The sequence below is a fragment of the Lathyrus oleraceus genome, chromosome 5 (genome assembly GCF_024323335.1).
Source record: "Lathyrus oleraceus cultivar Zhongwan6 chromosome 5, CAAS_Psat_ZW6_1.0, whole genome shotgun sequence".
Classification (NCBI taxonomy): Eukaryota; Viridiplantae; Streptophyta; class Magnoliopsida; order Fabales; family Fabaceae; genus Lathyrus; species Lathyrus oleraceus.
This window is the reverse complement of record NC_066583.1, coordinates 303,226,838-303,236,408: the sequence shown is the minus strand read 5'-3', so window position 1 is coordinate 303,236,408 and position 9,571 is coordinate 303,226,838. Positions and strand designations below refer to the sequence as shown.

Genomic DNA, 9,571 nt, shown 5'->3' with positions numbered 1-9,571 from the left:
ACTGGTTGGATATATTTTGAGTGATGGCGAGAGCTTGGATAAGCGAGATATACATCTCGAATCCTAGCCTCAGGAGTGCACGGTATACACCATGTTCCATTTCCATCTTCATTGGCAAAAGTATTTAATAGAGATTAAGTATTTTTAGGTTTGATTGAGAAAGGGTTTGAAGAAACCACATTGACAATTTTAAACGATGGCGAGAGTTAAGATAGGCGAGGCATCCGCCTCGAATCTTAATCTCAGGAGTGCACGGTATACACCATGTTCCATTTCCATCTTTATTGAAAAAGGTTAAGATAGGAATTAAGTATTTTGGAGTTTGAAAGACGAGCACTTATGACTTGCAAGCTCTCTTGGGTCTAGTACTCGGGACTACGTCTGGACATTCCACCCAGGCAGTCTGTTTCTTTCCCATTATTGTTAAGAAAATGATTCGAATATTTACGAATGTTTTGGAGGGAAGACAAATATTTATGGCCTGCAAGCTCTTACAGCTTGATCCTAATATTCGGGATTATAACTGGATATTCCATCCAGGATAATCTTTTTCTTCACGTTTTAATTAGAAAACGATTTGAATATTAGAGTGTAGAAGGGAAGACGAATATTTATGGCTTGCAAGTTCTTACAGCTTGAGCCTAATATTCGGGATTATAACTGGATATTCCATCCGGGATAATCTTTTTCTTCACGTTTTAATTAGAAAACAATTTGAATATTAGAGTGTAGAAGGGAAGACGAATATTTATGGCTTGCAAGCTCTTACAACATGAGCCTAATATTCGGGATTATAACTGGATATTCCATCCAGGATAATCTTTTTCTTCACGTTTTAGAAAAGGGTTTGAATATTATGTTTGATTTGTGAAATGATATTGAAATGATTCACATTTATTTTTGGAATGTATTTTGAAATTGAGGAAAGTTGAAATTGATTTTGAAATCGAGTGAAATTTGAGTATGATTATTTACACGTGTAAAAGTATAGATATGGGTACTAATAACCTAACTAAATTAGTTAACACACAAAAATCGACTAATCGAATAAAATAATATCGGAAATTCAACCATTAATTAAATCTAAAAGGTAAACATTTAAAGATACAAACAACTAAATATTGATTAAATTAAATTGATAAAAATTTAAAATAAAATAAATAGTAGAAGTTATATACAAAATTAAATAAAATAGTAAGCATAACAAATAGAAACATGAAGATTTGCTATCCCCAAGTATCGAACCCCTCACACTAAAAAAGAGTGGAATTGCTCTCTTTCCACTAGGCCACTTGTGGTCATTTGCTATCTTAATGCTAATTTGAATAAGTAAACCAGAATAGATTAAAATTAAAATTAAAAATAAAACCAAGATAAAATAGTCTGTTGGACTACCAATTAAAAGTGGAAACATCCAAAAAAATAAACCCAGCCGCCTGGCTGTTGGGTTCCAGAGGCTAATGGATTGGGAATACCAAAAAAATACATTAATATACACTATTAAATAAAAAATACAGGAAGACTAAACGTAAAATCTTTATGGTTTAAACGTTTGTTTTTCTTAAATAAATAAAAAAAGAAATAAAGTGAGAAGATGTGAGGTACAGTAACGAGAAAATCCCTCATCGTCCTCACTCTCATCCTCCATCCTCTCGTCACTCTCGACCACAAACTCACTCAATCTCGTCGTTCTCTACCGCTCTCAATCTCGCTTCTCTCCCTCTCAATCATTCTAAATCTAAGCCTCAAACGCCCATCTCTCCGTCTCAACCTCAACCACGAACCTTCACTCTACATGCAACCAGAAATAAAAGCTTTAACGAGATTTAAACGAATAAAAATTCACCTTTCGGCGATGATTCCTGCGGTGGCAGTGAGCTTGCAAGCCTCTGAGTTTTTCGTTTCTTTTCTGGGTTTTCCTCGCCTCCGAAATTTGGTCTCCTTTCTCTTGTCCGCATCCTTCCTTTTTATGTCCAACAAATTAGGGTTTGGGGTTGTTGTATGGTAGATTGAAACAGGTATGTGCCAACTCCTTTCGGTGGACTCAGTTTTGATCGGTCTTTTTGATGCTTGGATTTGGAAAAGGTAACCTGAACCTATGCTTTTTCTTTGAATTTTGTCTCAACTCTCTTTTGGGCATCTTTTTGAATTTACTGCTTTGTCTAATTTACCTTGCGTTTTTTACTGCAGTGAAGATTGGTTAAAGCATGAGTAACACTCGGTTCACAGACTTCATGATTTTGAGCATCCTGTTATGGATTGATGTTGGCATGGAAATGATGTTGTATCTTGTTGATGTCTATCGTTTTGCAGGTTTTTGAGTATACTTGTGGTGTGAACTGACCATGTCCTGTTGCAGCTTGAAATGTTTGCCTTTATCTGTTTGAATTGTGGCTCAAGTTTGGTTCATGGTATGCTCAAATACATGGCCCTGATTAATGCGCGACTGTTTGGCATGTGTGTGCAGGTCTTGCTTTGCATCATGTTGTTTTTGAGCTACATTGGTTGCAGGCTACATGATGGTTTATTGGCTTGCAAGATGAAGGATGCTAGGCATGGTGTAGCAAGGCAAACAGGGAAAATGGCCTGAGTTGGCAGCATGTGTTCTAACTTGTTGTGGCATGAACCTGGCAGGTAATAGTGCATTATTGGCTTGATGCAATGCTGTTAAGATTGGAATTGAGATTTGATGTGAATTTTAATTGGATGCTTTGGTTTTGGAATCCAGGAGCATATTGATCTTGGAATCAAATATGAAAAATCTACTGGTATCTATGGTATAGACTTTGGGATACTGGCTTAAATTATGTTGAAATTTTTGATGGATTGTTATGATATTTTGAATTTTCTTCTATTTCATGATGAAGCAATTGAGTAAAAATGTTTTGATATTCTGTTAAAAATTTCTTCTTCTCCAATTCCTTGCGTGTGACTGTTCTTCATTTGCTTCTCCCTAACATCTTTGTTTCTGTTCCTGTTAGGTGTGGTGTGAGGTTACTGTCATGGTTGTTTTTCCAGCAGGGTCATGGCATTTGGATGGTGATGAATTGGAAAGTTATGGACTATGCCCATGGAGGATTGCAATTGCTGCAATGTTTTGTTCTTTATAACCGAAGGTTATTTTTGAAGTATACATCAAAATGCATTCGACATATAGCATCTTCATTGAACCATCCATTTCAAAAGTTTTGAGAACACGATGAGCCAACAGGAGACCGGTGCAGTAGGCTGCAACATAGTTGGTAAGACCTACTTCAGACCATAGTGAGGAAGTTCTTGCGCATAAGCCTCTCTTCTCTGAAACTTGACTTGAAAACTCTTGAAGTAAGCCTTGCTTGAATATTCATTTTGACATTTCGCTTCTTTGATCGATTTGGTAGGTTGGTGGCTCGAGTTGTAAAACATGGACATGGCGGAGAGCGTATTCAAATTTGAAGCAAACTCTTATCTTGAAGTAAAAAGCTCGATTTAGAACACTACATGTAGTTGACTATAAGGGGTTTTAGAACCTGTAAAAATCTTCAATGCTTTGGATAGCTACAATGACCCTCAATGTATTAAAACTCTGTTGTATTTGTGTTTTCTTAATGTGTGCTTGTAAATTAGAATTGTAATGGAAACATTTGAAATTGTGCTTGAAATTGGGCTACTATGCATCTGTGTAATTGTTAACTGTTAGTGTTTTGATGAATGATATGAAGTGCAATGAATTGTTGGTTCAGTTGCTGCTAGCTAGCGTTGTAGGATATGGATGTGATGCATTGTTATGCTTGAATGTTAAATGGACATGGTGTGATACTAATGTTGCGAAAATGATTGCATATGATGTCAGTAGTTAGCATGTTAAATGGTTAGTTTTGGCTGTGAGTTATGACAGGGCTGTTAGCGATGATGCTTTGCTTGTAATCGTGATTTGTAATGAAGTATGGTTTGCTACATGATAATGTATGGTTATATGCTTGTGAGTGCTTTGGAATTTGGCTTGCTATGAATGCTTGTTGTCATGGGCAATTAAGTATGTCTGGAAATGTGTGGTTGCTAGAATTGGTTTAGATTGTGTATTAAAAGTTAATTGAATGAATGAGATTATGTAATGAATGTTTATTGAATTGTATTGACTGGAATTGGATATATTGAATGAAGGTTTGAAAGCTTGAATGAATTGTATGGTAATTGTTGTAGTTTGAACTTGATTGAAGTGATTGTAAAGAATAAAAAAATGGTTGTAACTTGGTTTAAATGAAATGAGTTTGTGGTTATAGAAATGGATATGGATTTTAGAAATAATCTAGGACTCATCTAAATGTCAATTTAAAATAAAAAAAACCAATTAAAATCAAATTAATCTATAATTTGTTAAAATTACTTTGATATCAACTCTAACATTTATTTGGAAATTAAAATTAATTAGAGTTTGAATCATTAGTAAAAACACAATTAAGATTAAACTGAAATTTGGAATTAGACTTAATTTGAAATTAAAATCAAATTGAAAATTAAAAAGTCAAATAATTAGAATCCATTTTATAATAAAAAACACCATGATCAAAAAGCCTAGATAATGACCAATGTTTATAAAAAAATATGGATTTGGGAATGGACGGTTGCCTTTGGTCATGAATGTATGCAAATGAACTTTAGGCCATGTGCCAAATACAAGATGAAAAAATGAAAAAAATTCAGGACCAAAATCGGGGTATGACAGTTGCCCCTATTTAAGTATCTTCAACTAGAGAATATGAAGCAGGACACTCTTCATATGATCATAGTGGGAGATGGTTAAATACTAAGAAGACCCGGATTTTGATCCTGAATCCCTATGACATGATGTGATATGATATGATATGATATGATATGATATGATATGATATGATATGCATGGATGCATGATTCTTTTTTGTAATTTTTATCTGCTAGGGATATGGTGGACCCTTAACAGGAGATGCTACTAGACAGACCAAATCTGTGGGGAATGCTGATGACCCACAGGGAGACAGACAAATGGTAAAAAACAACTTTTCTGGGGAAAACAATCCTGCTTGGAAAGTCAGACACACACCGGGGAGTAATCAAAGTGAAAGTTGATAAACGATACTTAGAATAAAAGAGATTTTGGTAGTAAGTTCACATATGACTTACTAAACCCGAATGAGGAAAAAATGCTATAACAGGTTCATATATGACCTGGCAATACTGGAATAAAACACAACAACAGGTTCATATATGACCTGACAATGCTGGGGAATATCAAGAAGTTCTAACAGCAGGTTCAGATATGACCTAACAAACTCAGAAAAATTCAAGAAGAGTGTATCAACAGGTTCATATATGACCTGGTAATACTGGAATGAAAGCTCAACAGCAGGTTCATATATGACCTGACAACACTGAAACAATCATAGAGGAAGACTCTTCAGAACAGGTTCATATATGACCTGACACTGGAATAAAGCTCAACAACAGGTTCATATATAACCTGACAATGCCGAACAACAGGTTCATATATGACCTGACAATGGATTAAAGTTCAATAACAGGTTCATATATGACCTGAATAGCACTTGAACAACAGGTTCATATATGAACTGATAATGGAATAAAGCTCAACAACAAGTTCATATATGACCTGAATAGTATTGAACAACAGGTTCATATATGACCTGACAATGGAATAAGGTTCAACAACAGGTTCATATATGACCTGAATAGTATTGAACAACATATTCATATATGACCTGACAAAGGAATAAAGTTCAACAACAGGTTCATATATGACCTGAACGACTTGAACAACAAGTTCATATATGACCTGATAACGGAATAAAGTTCAACAACAAGTTCATATATGACCTGAATGGCTTGAACAACAGGTTCATATATGACCTGACAATGGAATAAAGTTCAACAACATGTTCATATATGACCTGAATGGCTTGAACAACAGGTTCATATATGACCTGATAATGGAATAAAGTTAAACAACAATTGGACTTGAAAATGACTGCGAAAACCGGATGTTGGTTCAAGGATACCAAAGACAAACTGGAATTAGAGGTCAAAGGACATAGGATCAACAACAAGACCTAGGTCAATGCACAATGAGCCCGGAGTACATTTCGGCTATGCATGATTTGAATTTTTTTTATGCATGATATATGAATGATCATGATATGCAATGCTAACAATAGGCAGACTGGGAGTTTGTAAAGGCTTTTTATGGAAGCTCATGATTCCTCAACACCGAGAACTCAACCAAATATTTTGCGATAGATGTTGCCAAAGGAGAATTTTATCAAGCTTGACAGCCACAACTTAGCTAATGGGATCCTTTTGGAGGATTCATGAATCATGCTAGCATAATTTTCGGGCACTCGTCTTAAACTCAATAGTGGTTGACGTATGGCAGAATTTGTTTGAGCAGCTTGAAAGCATGAAGAAAGAGGTTCTGCCCCTCTGTGGCTCCTCTTGCCCCAGTCTGTTGGGTCTTTGGAAATGTTCACCTTGAAAGTGAGTTTGGAAACAACTTGCCATGAGACTACCTCGAGATGGCTTGCCCCAAGTGTTTGAAACTTGCAATGGTCCGAACTTGACTAACCAAATGTTAGGATGGTGGACTCTTGATTGACTGTCCTTTGGATAGTTGGACTCATTGAGCTCTGAGGTGGCTTGCCCCGGTCTGAGTCTTAAAACAAATTACTCTTGGCGAGATGACCCTTAGGGTGATTAGCTCGAATTAACTGATGCTCAAAGTGATTTCCCCTGTTTGGACTTCTTTCACTTTATCAATTTCCTCAACTGCATTTGGAATTTCTTTGATGCTAAGTGTTGACTCGCAAATAAGATTGTGCATTCAAAAAATGGTAATTTTAATGCAATATTTATGCAAAAATTTGAACTCAAAGTTTATTGATATGAATGGGTGAAATACAGTGAAAGATTCGTTGATAAGAACACAATGGTGATCAAGTCATTCACAGTATGCAAGTTGGTGCCATCAAATGATTAACAAAAATCGTTTGGAGTCAAGTTAACACAACCTTGTTATAGTATGCTTTCAAAATAAACCCTGTCTCAATTAGGTCTTTTAAGGGTTGTAACGTGGTCTGGTTCACGGTTTTTTGAAACAAAAGGATATAAGGCTCAAAATTTATTTTTACCCACCCCTTCTTCTTGATGATCTCCAGATCCTACGTTCAGCTAATTCGATACACGCATTCGACTTCTAAGAGGGTTTGAAGGTGTGATGGTAAAGATGAGGGTTCAAGATAGATTTCCTTGAATGACAGTCACCTTATTTTGTTTTTGTTGAGGATTTAGTGACCTCTTTTGATTGATCTTCCTTATCCCTGATTTTTCCTGGACCGCTTCTTTGAAGCTTTCGGTCCATCGGGATGCCCTGACTTTTGCCTAAGTCATTTTGTGGTATTTGACTTAGCGAGCTTTTTTCAATCTTTCTCTTTTTTTTTTAAAAGGTGTCGACTGCCATATTATCGGTGTATAAGGATCAACCAACACTAATTTTATCTTTTCTTAACTTCTTCGACACCTCAACATGTGCGCGAAAGATATCATGTGGTTGAACCTAATTGGAGGATGTACATATGGACGATTTTTGAAAGATCGAATGCACGATCAAACTATCTGAACATAACTACCCTGCCCCAGGTTAAGATTAAGGGTTTTAGATCCAAAATAAACACCAACTTCTAGGCTCAAAGTGGTTGACTAAGGATTAACTCCTTATCTCTTCAGTGTTTGGGGATTTGAAACAATGCCTTACATCAATGACAAGGTTTTACTCAAAAGCATACCACAACAATTTCAGGTGTTTCGTTTTCATCATCCTCCTTCCAATCTTTGTTAACACAACGGTTTGATAAACAAAAGTGAATGAGAGGAGTATTTTTGTTTTTAGCATGAATGAAAAACGAGTGAATACGAATGGATTAATTCAAAAGATGCATAAACATTTCATTAATCTTACCAATTCAAAGAAAACAACAATGCTTAAAAGCAATTAACAATCAACATGCAAGGAAACTACAAAAGAAATGCTGAAACAACCAAATGATTGCCAGCTTTAGGGAATTGACTTCTTCAAACTTGAAGGTTGGGATCAACAAGCTTTTTGACATTGGCATGATGATCTTCAAATTCCTTTCCTCCAATCTCATCGTTGAACGCAACCCTCTTGGATCCACTACTCACTTCTCCTTTTCTTTCATTGGTATGGATCGTGACATTGGAAATCCAAGGCGGTATCTCAATGCTCTTACCAGGAAACAATGATAACTCATTAGCCACATCCCTGACATCTTCCTTGTGGAACAAAATCTTGAGGGGTTTCAAGGGTCCTCTCCCTTTCTCATTACCTGGCCCAGAAATCAAGGTATATGTAACTGAGTCCTCCTCCTCGAGTGTTGGTGACCTTATGTCAATCAATCTTTGCAGCTTGAGCTTAAAACTCTTGCATTCCTCGATGGAATGCCCCATTGTTCCAGTATGGTATTCGCACTTGACCTTCGGGTGATCTTCTTCAAAAACTAAGCTCTTTTTGTTAATCAGTTCTCGTACCAAGGCTTTCAGCGCTAAGCAAGAATCCAAGTCATGTCCCAATGCCCCTTTATGGAATTCACATGTTGCATTTGGATTGTACCATGGTAGGTATGGTGACACAGGTGTGAGAGCTCGAGGGGTCACCAAAGCATTCTGGATTAGTTGTGGGTAGAGCTTGCTATATGGCACTGGAATTTGGTCATTGTGATTTTTGTTCCTCTTGTTCTGATTCTGATTTTTGTTCTGAACCTGACTTCGGTGATTTTGAGGAGGAATAGCCAGAGGATGTTGATGATGACGTCTTGAGGGAGGGTCATATGCCGGTAGATGAGGAGCTTCCACATGGAATTTCCCTTGACTTGAGGTAACACTAGATGGATGTGGAGTAGTAGCTCTCTTTGTTGTAGCAGTGTATATTGGGTGACCCTTTTTTCTCAACAAGACTTGCAGGGTTTCCAAGACCCATCTCATTTGGCTCTTTAAAAGATTAAGTTCCTTCTTCAATGCTTCTTGACTTTTCCTTAGCTCGTCCATCATCTCTTGAGACATGGTTCTTTGTTCTAAACGTGTGTCAGGAATCACTTTGCTGATCATGGACAAATGATGGATGAGTTTTTTTTTGTATTTTGTCTGGAAAATGACATGCGTTATGATGAGATGCAGATGCAATGAAATGTGAATGAATGCAATGCAAGCCATGCATATTTGTTTTTTTCCCTCAATACACGGGTTCAAAAGTCTGAGGTACTGATGAATCAGATTGCTCTCCAAGAATAGGTTCTCACTGGGTATGATCTAGGGTTACAAAGGTTCCTAGAGTCATGGATCCATTAGACTGTTTGCTACCTGCGGCAACTTACTTGTCGGGCATCAACTCCATCCAAAGAATCTACTCTAAGTGAGGTTCTGGCATCGATCCAACGAGAAATTCATCTCGTAGACCCACACTACGCAACCATCTTTCCTAGTTGGACAAAGAACTAAGGTTCTACAAATGGTTCTCAGAGTCATGGAT

General features: G+C 36.7%; 1 long non-coding RNA gene across 1 annotated transcript; it reads left to right on the top strand.

The window, feature by feature from the left end:
* The first annotated feature begins 2,200 nt into the window (after nucleotides 1-2,200).
* On the top strand, nucleotides 2,201-3,230 carry LOC127088219 (uncharacterized). The gene is made up of 3 exons (XR_007790149.1): nucleotides 2,201-2,634; nucleotides 2,729-2,777; nucleotides 2,982-3,230. It is a non-coding gene; the product is annotated as an uncharacterized LOC127088219 (long non-coding RNA).
* Nucleotides 3,231-9,571: the final 6,341 nt, after the last annotated feature.